Source organism: Trichoplusia ni, assembly GCF_003590095.1.
Source record: "Trichoplusia ni isolate ovarian cell line Hi5 chromosome 1 unlocalized genomic scaffold, tn1 tig00000561_group0, whole genome shotgun sequence".
Classification (NCBI taxonomy): Eukaryota; Metazoa; Arthropoda; class Insecta; order Lepidoptera; family Noctuidae; genus Trichoplusia; species Trichoplusia ni.
Window position 1 is genome coordinate 1 of NW_020799565.1, and position 18,224 is coordinate 18,224.

An 18,224-nucleotide genomic window follows, 5' to 3' on the forward strand; every position below is an offset into this window, starting at 1 on the left:
TGGCAATATTTTTGGAATGTTATTTCTCAAAAATAATCATGATTTATTTAATCAATGTGATTGTTTTTCACATTTACAAATATTAAGCTACCATAAAAAATAGAAATCTTCAAAATATTTGCTCACTGTCAACTACCCTATTGTCTCAAGGAATTGCTATTTAGAACAATTTTCTATTAAATTTAGTTAAAAAATGATTCTTATGGAATGATTCTTTTTTTTTTTAATAATATATTTTCTATAACTATACAGCTATACCAAGAAAGAGCAATCAATAAATATTTTCAACAACTATTAAAAACAATGGAACCGACTAATAATATATATTTTTTAAATAACATATAGTTAACACATATTTCAAGTTTTAAAAGTACATTAAGTTGACACAACTAAGTACAAGGCAATGATTTGTCTATGTATGTGGTTAGGGCAATTTGGACTTAATTACATACTGCACAGGTTTCAAGATCGATTACAATGGAAAGGAAGCTACACAAGCGTGAATAAACGTTTTAAAATCATAGCAAAAATATAAGAATGATTTGTTTTTGTTAAGCCGGTATTAATACAATTAATTTTATTTAAAAATTAGTTGTATTAATACTACTTAAAATAGTTTTACATGGGTAATGTACATGACGTGCAAAATAACTCGTTATTTATAATCTTGGTCTTATTTATTTATTTTGCTTAACAGGCACATTTATGGCATGAAAAAATATTAAATTGACTTTTAATGTTCAAATATATACGTTACTGTAAATTACCGAATATTGGTAAACCTTAGGGTTAAAAAAGAAACTATTTATAGCATTACTATTAGAAGTTTGAAATCCCAAAATTTACCAAGTGAATGGTGGTAAAAGTTCAAAATGATAACAGAACGGTTCGAACTTTTACCATTAAGAGTTGGTAAATCTTAAGCCTGTACAGTAACAAATATACGAATTCAGCTTCTTTTTTTTTTCACATTTTCATTTTGTTCACAGATTGCTGTGATATTGCTTCTATAATTGCAAGCTAATTGTGCGTATGACAGGCGGTATGCTCTCGGTGATACACAGCTAGGTACAGCAACCGTCGTGCGCAGTCTAGCCGGCCCTAAGGTAGTGTCCGTGTCCCTGGTTCGTCTGCCTTTGAAGCCCACAACAACGAATCATACTATGACGATTAAACTGTGAAGTCATTTAGTTTTGCTATTCTATGGAAATTAAAACTGTTTTGATATGTTTAGGAAGGATAGAAAAAAAACTGACGAAAGAAACGAGATCGTATTATGACGTAGGTTTAAGTTTTAAATTGTATATTAAAACATAGTATTGTTTTTGCGTATTGTATTGTCCACAGTTGAATCGCCACATGGTATAAGTACTGACAGGGGGCTTAAGCTCGGCTCGGCGTTGCGTCCACAAACCTCGAGGGCAGCAAGTTGGCTAGCGAGAGGCGCGTCTGCTGCGCGCACGCAGAGATACAGTGCAGTATGTCTGCGGGGGGCGGGGGCCGCCGCCGCGGCGGGGGGCGGGGCCAGCACCAGGGGCGGGACCTCCTCGTCCTCCGCGCATACGCTCTCGTTCATGTTGTATATCTGGCGCATGAGCTCCAGCCGGTGGCTACGGACAACACATGCCATGTAGCCCCCCGCTGCCCTACCGAGCCTGACCCATCCTACCTTCGGTATATGAGAGAATATGCCTCTGCTTTCCTTTCGATAACACCATGTCGCATAGAAAAAAAAAAACCTATAACCTAAAGTTATCACCTAGACAATCACGAATCTAATTTTATTTAAAAGGCATCTAATTCTATTGCCATTTAATCACTTCTAATCGTCTATACAGGCATGCCCTCTCATTTTCTCGAGCAAATGATCAGAAAATTTCCTATTCGACGATGATTTATCAAAATTCTTTTCATTTGCTTTCTATACTATAAAAAATGAGGGAATTCATAGTTATATATAAATAGCTTAGAATGGAAAATAAAAGGGATAAAGCAGCAAATTAAACAAGCGCTATTGGATATGGAATAGACATTGCATCTATACATTTAGACCTAGTAGAAGAAAGTGTACTTACCTCCAATATGTATTTACAATGTCTAGATACAAATATTATATACCTACCATAATATTATATTTATTATATAAATAAGTATGTATACCAGGGCACCAGCAAACTGAGATTACTTTCATCTCTCAAGGGTTAAATAAAAAAATAAAATTATACGTACCAAAAGACCAAAAAAAATGCAAATCAACCAAAACAATGAGTGACGTCATAAGGAAACATATTACATAGTGTCACGATCAAATAAAAATAACAAAATAAACATTTGAACATACATAAATGACTCATAGAAACCTAAATAAACTTTATAATTCGTTTCTTTAAAATTAATTAACACTATCATCTTGTACAGTCTAGGGGCGATAAACAAAGTACTTTGAAATATAATAACATGGAAGAACTGCCCCCCCCCCCCCTGAAGAATGGCCCCACATTAAGACTTGTGAATCAAGAAAATGTTTTTCACCGGCCAATATTATCATTTCTATGACCTCATTATCACATAAAAAAAATCATCTTGCGTTTGTAACACAAGTACCAAACTACATAGAATTAAAACATCCCGATTCTGAACAAAAACAAAAATCTACCAATAATATATTATTTCTGAAACATAACTTCGACTTTAAATAGAATATACCTCTGTCAATCCCTACCATCCTAATTCTATTCTAAATAAAATCCCTACAACAGTAATTTCGACTCTGAACTAAAAACAAAGAAGCTATCCAAAATATATGATTTCTAAAACTTAACTAGAACTGCAAAAAACTTCTGTCAATCCGTACCTGCCTAATTCTAGACTATATAAAATCCCTACAAGAGATTTAACCTGCCCAGAACGTCTACACTATATCCTTGTAGCTTACCGCAGCTTTTCCAGTGTCCAGTAATGCGTAGCCCCATTCTTGGTGTCGGTCACCTCTACGGCTACGACCGTAGGCGCGGAGGGGCGGTACTCGTCGTCGGCGTCGTCGCGCGGGGCCAGCTCGGCGGGCAGCGGCGAGTACGGTGTGTCGGTTAATAGAGTGAACTGGAACTGGACTTTCTTGCGGAGTTCCACTGATATCGCGTTGGCTTCCTGTTAGGAACATGTGTATGGTAAGTGAGGATGTGTGAAATGGAAGTCTTGGCTTATTGATACGATAAGAAAGAAGTAAGGAGCGTATAGTTTAGTCTTATGGTCAAAATTCAAGTGGAGTTCTTCTTTTGTATAAAATCATCGAATTTAACTAACACTCAAAAATATTCTAATTGTTTGGTATTTGAAATCTGAGATAAAAGGAAAAAAATGAATTAAAGAGCGTAAAGTCAAGTCTAATGGATAAAATTGAACTCCTGGTGTGATTGCCCAGATTACAAATAGAACTCTCATTTTCTATTAAATCATCGAATTTTACCAACACTAAAAGAAATATCTAATTACATATTTGGTATTTGAAATTGCAACAAAACATATTTAGTAAGTTAACTTTAAAAGACAATACTGTGACTACTTAAAACAACTTTTTATCTCCTGATTCGAGTATTCCCTTACCTAAATGACTTCTTCTTCAAAAAACGTTAATTACAAACCTTCAGGAAGATAGCATTTCCCCACAGGTCGTCTCTGAGGGAGGTGAACTGATGGTACTTCCATTTACGGAAGGCCCACGCGGCAAGACCGACCTCGCGGGCGGACCAGCACTCTGTCTCGAATAGGGGGTTCACTGCGGACGAAAATGAACTTTATAGCTATGGATTTAGAGTTTAAGTTTAGTAAATATTTTGATGCTAAAACTGAGTAGCTAATTGTAAAATATCTGATGAGACGAAAAAGTGCTGTTTAACAAATTTTTAGGCATTGATAATTTAATTTATTAATCTGGAAAATATTTATTACATGTATGATAATAAGATCTAGATATAACTTTCCAGTATACGCTGATAGGCGTATCTAGTAATAACAAAACTTATATTGTATCTTAATGACAGTTCTTTAGTTGCGAACAAACGATTACTTCAGCAATAAGCAACAAAAACATCATATATTCAGAAAAAGTCTTGCTTGTTACTATTCCCTTCATAAAATGTATATAATTATCGTATCTTACCGAAGATATCCTCATCGTTATGGAAGTCCTCCGGCGTGTAGGAGCTGTACATGGACATGGTGACGCTCTGCTCCTCCACCTGACGCTGCAGCGCGTCGATACGGGCCTCGTAGTTCTGGAGGTTAAATAGTCAGGTTAACATACAGCGGAATTTAAAATGAATAAGTATAGTGCAATTTTGGGGATTTTTTCAAGGAATTTGTAACATTATAACACTTAAATCTAACAGGCTATATCCTGTTTCAAATGTATGCGCCAAAGAATGTTAAAGCCGATGCTAACATATTTTACGAAAAGAATAGGCCGAAAAAGAGAGATGAAAATAACAAAAGACTTCGGTTAGCGAGACTTTAATAGGAGAATTCATCAGCCTTGATACATTTTAGTGTCATAAATTGTATGAATCAGGCACAAATTTAACACAGGCACCAATCAATTTAGAAGTGCTAAAATACATAAACAACCTAACCTAATCTACCAAGCACTGCATCCCTTTAAAGCTTCATCTACGTCATCACAACCCACCTTGCGCTGCTCCTCAAACTGCTGGTCAGCATGTTCCTTCTCCCTGCGGAACTGCTCCTCGAGAGCCAGCAGCCGCTTCTGCATCTCAGCCTTCAGGTCGATGCCTTGTTTCTCCAGCAGCTCGCACTGCGCGTAGTCCCAGTCCACGTTCTTACCGTCTGCGTCAGTTGTGCCTGCTGTGGATAACAATATAACGTTTAACATAATATACAGAATTATATGTTTACGAGTAGTTGGTATCACTGTTCGTGGTAAAGTAAGTAGGAATTTCTACTACCCTGCGACATTTAATAGAGATAAGATATTTTTCTTTTTTGGTGAAAGTTAATTGTCAATTTGAATACAATTTCATGATATTCAATAGAGATATTTCTCTTTTTGGGTTAAAGTTAATCATTGAAATAAAATCTCATGATTTAAACGAGAAAATTTTCGCTGAAAGAATTTTCTATATCGATTGACAAAAAATCTTAGGACTTTTTTCGGTAAAAACAAAATGTCATTTGTCACCAAAATTTTCATTTACCTATCTGACAGTCATATTATACGTATCTTTCATATTCACAAATAAAGTATTCAGTAACTTATTGTCATAAAAGTCTGATTGTACATAAAAGTTAAATCTTCTAAGTCTAAAGTCTAACTTACAATCATTCTCAACATTCTCGGGGGTGTCAGTGAGTTCTTTGTTATTGTTGACGGGCTCCTCGCGCGGTTGTCCGGGGTGAGCGAAGCGGAACACGTGGTTCTTGCCCAGGATCACACGAGAACCTGACTTCAAGATCACTGGTTCTGTGAGCTGTGGAGGCATAGGTGGTTAGAAATTTGTTCATCAACGTAATTTATTGAAGTTTGGAAACATACATTTAGGATTCCGATAAATTCTATTCTCTGAGATCTCTCTGATTGCGAAGGTAGTAGCGAGATAGCTTAACAATATTACTTTAACAAGTTGCCGCTTTAAAGTATCTAATATTTAAAATTATCCTGGGCCTTACTATCTGTTAAAGCATATTTCTTTCCAAATAGAAGTAACACACTGCTAAGCGCGGCATATAGCCGTTTTGCTTCCACAACAGCAAAAGCTCATTGAAGAGTATACAAGAATTTTGATTCGGAAATTATAATCAAATCATGCTACTTTCACTGTTTTTGTAAGGGATAAATAAGTCGTCAACGGACTTCCACACCTATGTTTTTTTGCTTACCTCTCGTCCATTAACATAGATGAGGGCATCCCGATGTGGGATAAGAAGTATAACACCATCAGTGTTCTCGAAGATGCAGTGCTCACTCAGAATGTGTGAGCCTGACAGCTGGATGTCTTGAGGGACGTTAGCCTCTGATGTACCGACGCGGGTTACGCCTGGGAACAAGATGGTATTATAGTTGATGATGATTATTAATCATTGGACAGTGGTGTATTAGTGGTATGGATTGTAGTTCCAGATGTTTTATGTCCTGTTGGTGTAATATCGTTACATTCACCATCAACCACGTATATGTTTCTAAACAAATTATGTCAGTAATATAGAGATTACAAAATAACCATGTCCAAAATAAAGGCTATCTATTTATCACACTATCATCTTCTTAACAAGACGACTAATGGCAGAAGTAATTATAACTTAAAATCCCCCAAACATACTCACCGTTCTTTATATAGTATATGAGGCATTCAGACAAGTTAGGATCCTCGTTCAGGTTGACGAGATGCGGGGACTTCTTCGGCGAGTATATCCCCACAGTGATGCCGCCCTCGCGTACTGCGAGACCCATCTCGGCGAACACAGCTTCACGCTGCACACGGATCTGTTCGGTGCGTTTTAACTTCTCTTCCCATGTTTCGTTCAGTTCTGAAGGATGTAAGAAATATTTTGAAGACTTTTTGGCATATTTAAGAGGTGATAGATGAAGATCTGAATATGATTGTAAAATTTTAAAGACTTTACTCAAAACAGTCGAGTATAGAACTTACACACTAAGTCAAATTTTTGGGAATTTAAAAGTTACCCTTTCTTTAAAGATAAAGAATATCACAACACTATTTATGTTGTTAATAATCCTATTACCACACGTTACCTATTTCAAATCTTCCTCAATAATCACTCATTCGCAGCTTTCCTTTATAAAATCCAAGGCTGTTAATAAAAATCTCACACATACCGGCAATAAGTTTCTCCGAGGCCTGCAGCTGATCGACGGCCTCCTCGGCGATGGTGGTGGCCGCTCGCGACAGCTTCGGAGACAAGACCTCCGCCTCGCTCTTCTTGCGCTGAGGCGAGTTTTCTTCTGCTGTCATATTAAACAACATTAGCATTCACATACTTATTCTGGTAAACGAAAACTAGGTTGAAACGTTTTAGAAATGGAAACGTTTCGAAAACAAAAAAGAGATGAACATTTTTAGAAGCACAGTGGCTTTTACACTTCAGAATACGACTTTTGCAAGTAAATTTTCAGGGGTTCCAAAATTTCGGAACAGTAGTTGAAACTGTTCGAGAACTTTTGTCTTGTGATTCAAATGGATATAGAAGTCGACTGCTAGTGACGTGACGTTGTGAATCGATTCGGATCTAAGTAGTTGCTGTGTAGGAATCGTGACTGTGTCGTGCACGAAGGTCAAAATGCCTTGTTATAGGTTTGAGGTCTCTTTGCATTGCGCTACTTTGTGCTCGTTATATTAAATCGATTATTTGTCGAAGCACATGTAGTTCGGTGTAGATTTTCTTTTTTAATAATATTATTATCTTTTTTTTAGTCTTCCTAAATCTTAAATAAACAGAAATAGTTCTGTTAGAACATCTTTGTGTGCACATTACGACACAGATCACATTGAATAAGTTAAACAACATTTATATTTAAAATAATATTGGTTATGTGATTACATTATATCTACGCATAAAATAAATATTTGACACCAAAAATTATTCTATTTTGACACAAAATATAATGGGAAAACATGCAAGGCTTCTGAAGCTAGGAAGCTTTTGTCGTAGCAATGCAATATTCATATAACAGCCGTTTGCGACCAAAGGGAATTTCGAACTAAAAGATACACCAATATTTGTTATATGGCCGCCAACGGACAGATATGGACCCGCTATACAATCGATTTTGAAGTTGTTAGTTCAATATTGGTACAAATGTTGGCCAAAATTTTGAATCGTTGAGCCAAGTCATTGTCGAAGCAGAAAATATAAGTTTGTTGGTTGGTAAATAGATTTCCGCTTTAACGTGATCAATTGAAATTTATCTTTTTATGACTCAAAATCGATTGTCATCATAACACGGATCAGAGCATTATATAATATTCTATTAATACATATTGTATATACGCTCAAATGTAATAAAATACATAACAGCACACCAAGTACTTACTACATACACTAACTGTATAACCATGTTTATAATAGTGTTCCAAACCAACACCAATACATAGTGATAGAAGCATCAGATAACTATAATATATATACCGGTGGCGTGACCCACATCATATAGTATATAATATTCTTATATATTCGTGAAGTGATAATACTATATTATATGCCTACTAACGCCACAAGCTCTGGACAAGGGTGCAAAATAAATTGCTTCATTTTCAATAAGTCAGGTTGCCAGATTATAGTCCAAAAGGTATATAAAAATTTTGTTTTTTTGTGTCTGGCAACCCCGATATAAAATGGAGGCTAAGCGTACAGGTGGGGTGTACAGATGCAAAAATGCGCAAGCCTCTTTATCGGTGTTACTTACTGGTAGGCTGTTCTTTCTTTTCATAAAGGACTCTACCATCAGGTCCTAGTTCGTGTGGATTTTGGAAACAGAATCAAGTTTTAGTATCAGGAATATTAAACTTAATTCAAAGGGTTTAACTGTGGCGTGTCTTAACTAGCGATGTTCGTTCACTATGAAACAATCACACAGAACGATCTATCCGATCACATGACGACTAAACAACCTAACTCAAACACAAGGCCTAGAATAAGCTTTCATCAAGGTCGGTAGACTAACTGACTTATTATTTCAGCACATAAATATCCAATATTCTGATCATTAAACGAGTTCTCAAGTATTTTTTTCTACTGCCAAACCTTATTGCCATATTGTTAAAATTCAATTTTGATTTCGACAATGTCTTGCCACTTTATCAATTAAGGTTACAGAAAGATGTGCCTTAAAACTCCTCCCTTAAGGTTCAAAATCAGTTGATCTACCGACCACCAACAAAGGTACCTAGGCCATCCCTTGCCGCTAATAACCTACCTTCTTCGACGTCGATGCCCTCAGCCTTGAGCAGCTCTCGTAACTTGAGTATCTCTTCCTTGAGTTCTCGAATAAGTTTCGCGTTGGCATCCTCGTTGACGACCGCCTTGCACACGATCTGTTTGGCGCGGTCGGCGTATCTGAGGGAGTGGAAGTTAATTAGTTTTTATTACTATAACAAGTCTCTTGAGGTGGATTCATAATTATTTGATAACGGTTTACTCGCCCATACTTATCGCGATTGCCGGCTCACAAGTCAAAGTGGGCGAATTGGTTGAAACAGTTCAACTTGCGACACTACTTGAATTAAATAATCAATATTTTTTTATAAGAAACAGCTTTAAAGCTGTATTATTTTGGAAACTGATCTGATGGTATGAATTTAATTTTGATTGGTGTCCAACAAAACATTACTTTTTAAGTTTTGGGCACCAAACTTTTCAGTTGTGTCATTTTTTACTAGTATAATGATATGTTACCTGAGTGTACTAAGAGTTTCATCGAAGTTAATATCAGCTGGTGATATAGCAGCTATCATGGCCGTCTTGGAGTTGCCTCCGAGGTTCTCACGCAGCAGCCACGTCAGCACCGAGTCACGGTACGGGATGAAGTCAGCCTTCTTCGACTTCTTACTCTTCGACGCCTAAGAAACAACTTATATTATGAAGAGGAAACTTTTGGGTATAAGCTAGAGGGGGCTATCTGCATTACCCTCGTGATAAGCTCAGCTTGGTGTGCCTGTTCTAAGTTTTAGTGTGACAGATATTGCAAGGCATTGCTATTTGACATTGCTTCCTCTAATCTAATTTTTTTGGTAGTTGTTGGTTGCGACGACCAGTCATTTCAATGGATTCTGTTTAACTTCATTCATTTAGGGTTGTACGGACGAAATAGGCACATCATGCAAAAACCTGGAATTAATTTGGATCTGGTTCTACTGGAAGTCGTATCCACCAGTGTATTTAAAGCAAAATGCAATTTATGTGAATTGCTATAGAGTGCATTTTCGTGCACATCCTTGTGATATCTGTTACAGTCTTATTAAAACTTAGAGCGGGCAAACGTAGCGTTAGGCTGTTTTGCAAATGGTGCCGCAAAAATACGCACTGTACTGAATTGTGTACTATAGTGATGTTCTTTTTCTAGTGAAAATTATTTCTATTAATACAAAAATCGATAAAACCGAGGCAAAAGGCAAAATTTAAAAAATCTTCAAAACTCTTAGCAATTGAAGCTGAACTCTTAAGCTTTTAGGCAATCGAGGGTTTGTGAGAATCACTCACAGTGCAGTGAACCCGCTCTCAGCAAAGCTCATGGAATATATTGAATTATGTGACACTAGAATGAATTCAAAACAACAATCATGTTGAGCATCCCACACATTGAAGGGAGATAGGGAAATTTGGCACTATAATTGTATTTCTATGTAATGAGAGTCCACTTTCATTCAAACAATATTTTTTAAACAACTTTATCTCTTGAACAATGGCCCACCAATAGTTCTATCTCGCTCTAAAGATGGTCTATTCACAAAACATAATTGTTCGTTTGAATATCATTTCTAGTATCACATACTCAATAGATGGGGGTCAATATAAGTATTAATTAAAACACACACTGCTAGCATTCCGTTAATAAACTCCGACTTACCGACTATAATATAGGTTCCGAGGAAACGGTGCAAAACAAACGTGAACCATTTGTTAGTAATTAGCTTATACTATAGCGCCGAAATAGAAAATTAGAAAAAGGGGAAAATTTAAATTTCAGGGATCATTTTTTCTAATTAAAATTTTCTAAGAATGTTGATGAATATCCTGTCTTAAAATTTGTAGACAGATATTTCTGCTTTACTATTTCGGCGTTTACACTACATACTTACATAATGTTTATTAGTCAATTTCTGGGTATGTGGGTGTATACAAAATTATTTTTTTAACTTCACAAGAAATGATCCACATTGATATAAGACAATTACACCAAATGAACCATTTTTATTTAAACTGTATTTACAACAATAAGTACAGTCGACGCAAGAAGAAGTCGAATATATTGCTTGAAAATCAATCAAGATTTCAGAATTATAATTGCATATGTTTTTTCATCAATTCTTCAATTTTTGTTTTGTAATAACAAATTGATATTGTTATTACAAATATTTCAGTATTATATTTGTTTCTGTGTAGTTTTAGAATCAACAATCGAGCAATTTACAATTAATCGGATTAATTACATTTTTAACTAAATGTACGAAAAACATCCTCTATTTAGGGAAATAATTCGGTGCGGATATTTCCAAATAATTATAGTTGTTGTTATTATAATAATACATTTAGTTAAACATATTTCCTACTTCACTACAACACCAATTTAAATGTAAATTTGTTTTATGTCAATTCAATTTTACATATCACTGTAATTGTAAAAATTTCGATAAGGGCTCGCTATTTATCAAATTTAAAAGCAGTGGGAGCATGGAAGTTTGAAATACGCAGATAACCGAATAGTATAGGTCTCCACGTTACACCGACTGTGCGCTACGCGTTGCAGGTTTTATACCCGTGTAGGACAAACATTAGAGTCTGGGTGTCCGGTGCATGTAGTTTAAATGTTTGTGAAATTTCCGCGACACAAAGATTGAAAAACAGGAGCCATTTCAAAAGAAAAGAAAGAAGTTAGAACATGTAGCGTTGACCCCAAATAAGTCCAAATAAGGGCAGAAGTGAGATTTTTCAATTTTCTTAAAATCAAATTGACATAAAACCAATCTAGCCACTACCCACAACGAGAGCCACAATACAAAGTTACTCACAATCTCAGCGAGGGCTGATATCACTTTGCCGAGAGTGGTCAGTGACTTATTGATGTTCGCGCCTTCCTTCAGACGCGTACCCTTGGCGCCCGTCGAGTCCGCTCGCTCGGACCCAGCCAAATCCACCAGGGAGATTTTTGATACCTGAAAATTGAACATGTGTGAAATTATCATTTTACTCCAGAACTAGTTCCCTACTGATTTCGCAAATTTATGTATCTCCCAAATAGATACCCACTTCCAAGGGTAAGTCAGTACATAACGATTTAATCTGTTAAAAAAACGTGTTAGTGTAAATTAAGACGTAACCCTTTGACAATAAAGTACACATTGATGATTTGCTTCTTGTAGCTCCCAAGTATCAAAGCATTAACAACAATTTAGTACTGGACATAGATCTTCTCCAACTTTTGACACAACGTAGGTAAGAATAGAATAAATGATTATTGTATACAGAAATAGTTCTCAAAACTGTTACTAGGAGTTTGTTAAGGTTTGTAATCATTATAACTCATTTAATTCAGAAAATAATTTAATTTTCTTTACCTTCTCCGACATGAGGTTGGTGGTCTGGTCATGTCGCTGTTGTGTGAAGAATATGGTGAAGACAGCGTGAGAACGTGACGAGGTCTCGTTCATGTTTGTTGCTGCCACAGTCCTGAGAAAATATATTGTTACAATAGAGGCTTGTGGTAAGAGAAATTCATCTTTACGGAGTTTTGGTCCACATAACAGTAAAATTGTTTTTGATATTCATTTAGACATTTTAATGAATTCCAATATATGATGTCGATGACCTTGTAGATAATTTAATAGTTACATACAACAATGAGTGCACAACGACATAAAACAAAAGAAGGTTGTATGTTATGGACAAAGTTAATCTTTACTACTATTATCATCTTAGTCATGATAAAATGAGTCTGGAATAGAAGCGTAAAAATTGGTACGAGAAAGTAGAGGCTTATGCCCAGCAGTGGGAGGGCAAGGTTGTGGATGATAATGATGAATAAAATTACCTAGCCTTGTTTCCCTCATCGATGAGGTCGTAGATGTCCTGGTAGGAGGTCACAGCGAGCTTGCTGAGGTCCTCCACGTAGGGTCCGAGGGCCGGGTGTTCACGGACACGCAGGTTGCCCTTGTTCTTAGGGTTCAGGAGATCGCGAACTCTCTCGCAGTATATCTCCATGTATGAGACTTCCACCTGTTTGAGTTGTAAAGTAATAGTTGCTTAATAGGTGAAGAATTAAAAAAGTATTAGTATTATGTTCGATTGCAGGAAAGCACCAGAGTACACGTGCAAGATATTTAAAGACAAAGCTGACATTTAGATAAGTTAGGATCTCGAAGATAAAAGTACAAAAAAAAATCATTTCAATCCGGGTAAAAAATTCTCTTTAGCATAGCAATGAAACACAGCTTGTCTTTAACAAGCATATATGCTGAAATATTTGATAAGAACATTTGATTCCAAAATTACGATAAATTATATACATTGGAGAAATTCTATCACGGTCAACGACTTCAAAAATGTATTTTCCCCAAATGTTTCCTCCAAGCAAGTCAAAGAGAAGGCATCTTATATTAGTGGTGTTATTTTCGTCCACAAAATACATTTCCCTCAATTTCAACGTCAAGAATTATTAACCAGATTGTGATCTACAATCCGCGGCACAATTTAATCTGAATATTCATGAAAGTGGAACTCGATCCGCTTAGTAGAGCAGTCTCCGAAAAATATCCAAACATCTGTTGTTTAATTTATACGTATTTCTTTGGGAGGTTATTTTTATTTAGAGTTGTATCATAATCTAAATCTCTTTTGAGCAGAAAATATAATATAATCTCTGATTTAGATTTAACTTGACAAGGGTAATTAAGCTATTGATTATAATTTAAGATTAAATATTTGGAAACCACTTTAAGCTGAAGACGTGCATTTTCAAGACTATTTTATGTGTATGCTAAATTTTCTTAAAGTTTCTCGCTGCATAGCTAAGTTTGGAATTTGCCTGAATAGACACAAGTTCCTTCTAAGCCCGCTTCTTAACACGACACACGCTATACTGACCGAATATTTAAGATCATCTGAAGTGGTCTGCCTGATGCGCCTGAAGAGGTCTTTGCAGATCTGAGGGATGATGCCCTCCTGGCCATCCTCCCCTCGTCCCATCATCGTGTAGGACTTGCCCGCACCAGTCTGGCCGTAAGCGAATATGCATATGTTGTAACCTGTGAGAAAAGAGTCAGTATATTGTATTCAGTTGTAGAGCAAAATCGAGGAAAAGATAGAGTTGAAGTAATATTTGAAGATGCTTTAAGTTGCCTGATTCATCATTCACATGGAGTGATATATATGATCATGGCAATGATCATAGAATGGAAAACAATACCTTAAAAAAATTTTGGCGGGTTCCAAACAATGACAATGATTGTATGAAACCCGCAATACTGCCTGAAGTGCAGTGGGAAGGCACCACACTTATAGTTTGTAGATAATAATATTTATACAATGAACTCATTTGAATGAAAGCTTGTGAGGTTTACTAATGCCCTTGTAGCTATTGATCAAAAGCTAGTATAATCATTACTTTCAACACGTTAGTGTCACTTTTGCAAAATGCGCCAGAACATAACAAAAATCTTAAAACAGCCTTAGATAAACCCAATCTCAGATGCGCGGATATGGACAGTTTGCAAAAAACGAAAGTTGAACACTCGTAACGCGTCGGTGAAAGTTAGGAAGGAAAGTGTATGTTATTACCGTCGAAGGCGTGCTGTAACATCTCCTCGCCGATGTCTTTGTACACCATGACTTGGTCCGAGAACTGCGCGTCATTTGGCTGTGGAAGAAAAACCAATTAAATAATGAATATTGAAGAAATATTAAGATTAAAAAAAGGTGTAAATGACTCCCCCACAATAAACCTTTGAAACACAAAATAATTCCCTTTTAATATAAAACAAACTAAATTTTAATCGTTCAATCCGTTTGAAAGTAACAATGCCTTAATCGGATGGACGTTAGACTTTAACATCTCTCTTTTCACTTTGGGGTTCACAAAAGTAGGTTATGCATAGAAAAAACAAGGAGTGAGCGGTCGTTTATTTGTGTTGTGTCTGTTGTACACTAAACTGGATTATAATTTGTTTAATGAGGTTCAAATATTTCTTCTAGAATTCAGTAGTACCAACAGCAATATCGTTACTAGAACCATTATTTTGACTATGGTTGTGGATGCAACGATGAAGTAGCTTGCCATATCAATAAAATACAAATAAAAAGTGTCTATTATTGAAAACAGATACAATATTCTAACTTAAGCTATTAAATACTCTTTATTCAAAAAGTCAAAAGTAATTAAAATAAGCATCTGGCGTTTAATGACCGTCAGACAGAGTATCGCATACATTTGTATAATAATAAATTAATTACGCTCAACCCTCGAATGCAAAAGAAATTGCAAATTAAGTAAATTATTAAGCGTTTGCTTGGTACCTAGCTATGAGTGCTGTATTTTTACACATAACGGAATACAATGGTTATATTATATCCAAGAACACTTTCTATCGCTTTTTTATCTTTAAAATCTTTAAGTGTTATTCTCAATGCTCATTAAATGCGTTTTATGCTGGTTTACATAATTTTCATGACTATGAATCAGCCTGTTCATTTATTAGCTGACTATCTGGTCAAACAGGTAGATTATAATTATTATAATCTTATGCCAGATTAAATAATTGGATATTTGCCAAAAAAAACAGAAATAAGTCGGCAGTTTCAAAAGGTTGTTTAAGTATTTTTTTCTAAATCAATGAAAAATTACAACTACAAAATGCATCAAAAAAGGTGAAATGTATGAAAGTGGGTGTAATAGGCACTTTTTTATATGTGTCTTCAATTGTTAGTAACATACGCAGATATAAATGAAACCATCTAATTATTATTTACGTCTTTAGACCATCATTAACAAAATGAAATAAATCCCACAGTTATAACATAGTGATTTTAAGTTATGGCACCCAATACAGCGTTGGCTATTATACATGATGACCGCAAACCGACAAGGTTGTGGCGGGGGTACCGCGCTCAATGGTCATAAATTTATCATTACAGTGCAATCTCCGATCGGTTGGCCGGTCGATGCGGTCGAGTGGTGATTGCGAATACATGTCATGGTGTTATTGTGTTATCGATTTGTTTGCTGTACATGATGCTTTGTAATGGGAACATTCGAATGGACAGTAATTTAGGCATCTGATTAAAGGTACGGCAGTTGATTTTTATAAAAATACATGCTAAGAATTCGGGTAATTGTAACTTTGTTGTTGGTGGCTATACTATAAATGCACTAGTTGATCGATTACAGGTTAAGCTACTTTTGAAACGGTTAGTCCGTGGATGGGTGAACATCTATGTCATAACGAGTTCGTCCATCTTTTAGCACGTTAAATTGAGGGCCCTGGCCGTTATTCATACGTCTTTGGCACTCTTAACGCACTAACCGATTGTCCAACAAGTATATTGAATAAATCCTTGAGTACAAATTACACTATTCAACAACCTTAAGAACTACATTTTCAATAAGGGATTCGATGTTATTATACAGTATGCTACAGCTTAGTAATCGGATAACAATGTAGCCTGCATCCTGCATCCAATATGGCTGCCGTCCAAAACGGGGCGAGTTGTATGTGGGGAATCTTGTTACAAGGCGAGACCTGCACATGTGCGAAATTGATCGATTACTGCGAAACGATGATTGAACTGTGGTATAGCAAGACTAATACTCAGATGGAAATATTATTTTAATTTAGTATAGCGAAGAATATTGTTTTTACAATTGTATACTATTTTTTATCAAATGTTAGTTTTTTTTCATAGTTTTTCTTAAAGTCATGTTTGTAGTATGTTTTTGTTTTATAACAGCTTATAAATAGGTATCTTGCAGCGGAGTTTAAGTTTTGCTCTTCACTGTGTTTTGATCAATACGAAATTAGACAATCAACTGACTCTCAAACCTAAAAACAATAATTTTGCCTAAAAGACGAGAGTTCCAAATCCAAAACTTTGTTAAATAAGATTTTCACATTTTCAAAGAACATCCATTCCAGAAAAAGTAAATCTAAAGATCTTGAGATAATATTACTAGACCTTTTTACCCAAACACACGATCAGTTTATTTTCGTAGCTGTTAATACAAAACCAATAACTATTGGGTACTGATTACGTGTTGTACCCGCAATCACATCGCCATGAAACTTGAGTAAGAGGATCCAATCTACTGTGTATTGGTCTAAGATCATTGGTTAATATAGTGGCTTTGTGGGTGTATATTTTAGGACACTCAAGTTGCAACAAACTATCCCTGTCATACACTTACATATCTATACGAAACATTATCTATTTAACAATTAATCCACGCGATTAATTGTCGTCATTTTGATGTCCGTGACGATGACGTTGGTGCTTGTGTACTACAAACTGGTTATCTTTAATTTTTTAATAAGAAAGTAAATTTGAGAACAGAGCCAATTAGGTGCTCTATCTCAATAACTTCTACCTTTGTAGTGTCTCTTATATGATAAAGCGAACTACGTATAATAACGTTGACATTCCATGCATTTAAATGTATCTTACAATTCAACGTCAATATGGAAATAATACAAGAAAATAATAACTATCAGAATACTAGAACGACACATAGCTAAATGGCGTTTTAATATATCTAATCTCTATGTTTAATTTGAGAGTGCTAAGGACGCGACTTTGCTATGCGTCGTTCTTGCATGATGACAAATTATTGAAAGTTTACTTACATCATGAGACCAGTATGAGAAATCAAAATTGAAGCTTTTTGCGCCATCCTTACTGCCGGGGGGTGCCTTCGGGTTTACTATCACTGTAACAAAAGAAAGAGATTGTTAATATCACATTTAAAAAGAAAAAATCATTACAATAAATAGGAATTTTCCACGATCTGTGATAAATATAAAAAAATACTGTAACAAAATAATAAAAAAACAACATTAAAGGACATATATTTGTAATTCAAATAACTTTTTCTTAAAAAAAGTCTCCTGCATTATGGAATTTAATCCTTTTGTCACGCTGGATTTTACAAACAAACAAAACACAAGCACAAAGGTCGATCGGTCGATCACACCTGTGGGCTTGGCGTGGTAACGTCAACTACTCGGCTATCCGTGTAATCTTCATGAAATGCATTTCATAACAAACTACGACCATCTATCAACCACCGCACTTAAGGAAGGAACGAAAAAAGGAAAAGGAAGGAACTTTAACGTCTTTTCTAATCCAAAGTATCCAAACAAATCATCAATCCCTAGTACTCTCATCAAATTGTGTACTTAGTACTTAATAACTTATCCTAGTCGCTCATTAGCCAGCCATCATAAGCCACAGTTCGCACCAGTCTCGTAAACGCGCTCTTTTCCATCGTA

The 18,224-nt window shown here is 35.6% G+C and overlaps 1 pseudogene; it reads right to left on the reverse strand.

Annotated features, from left to right (window-relative positions):
• Window positions 1–1,264: 1,264 nt before the first annotated feature.
• Window positions 1,265–17,681, reverse strand: LOC113506126 (annotated as a pseudogene).
• Between the last annotated feature and the right edge of the window lie 543 nt (window positions 17,682–18,224).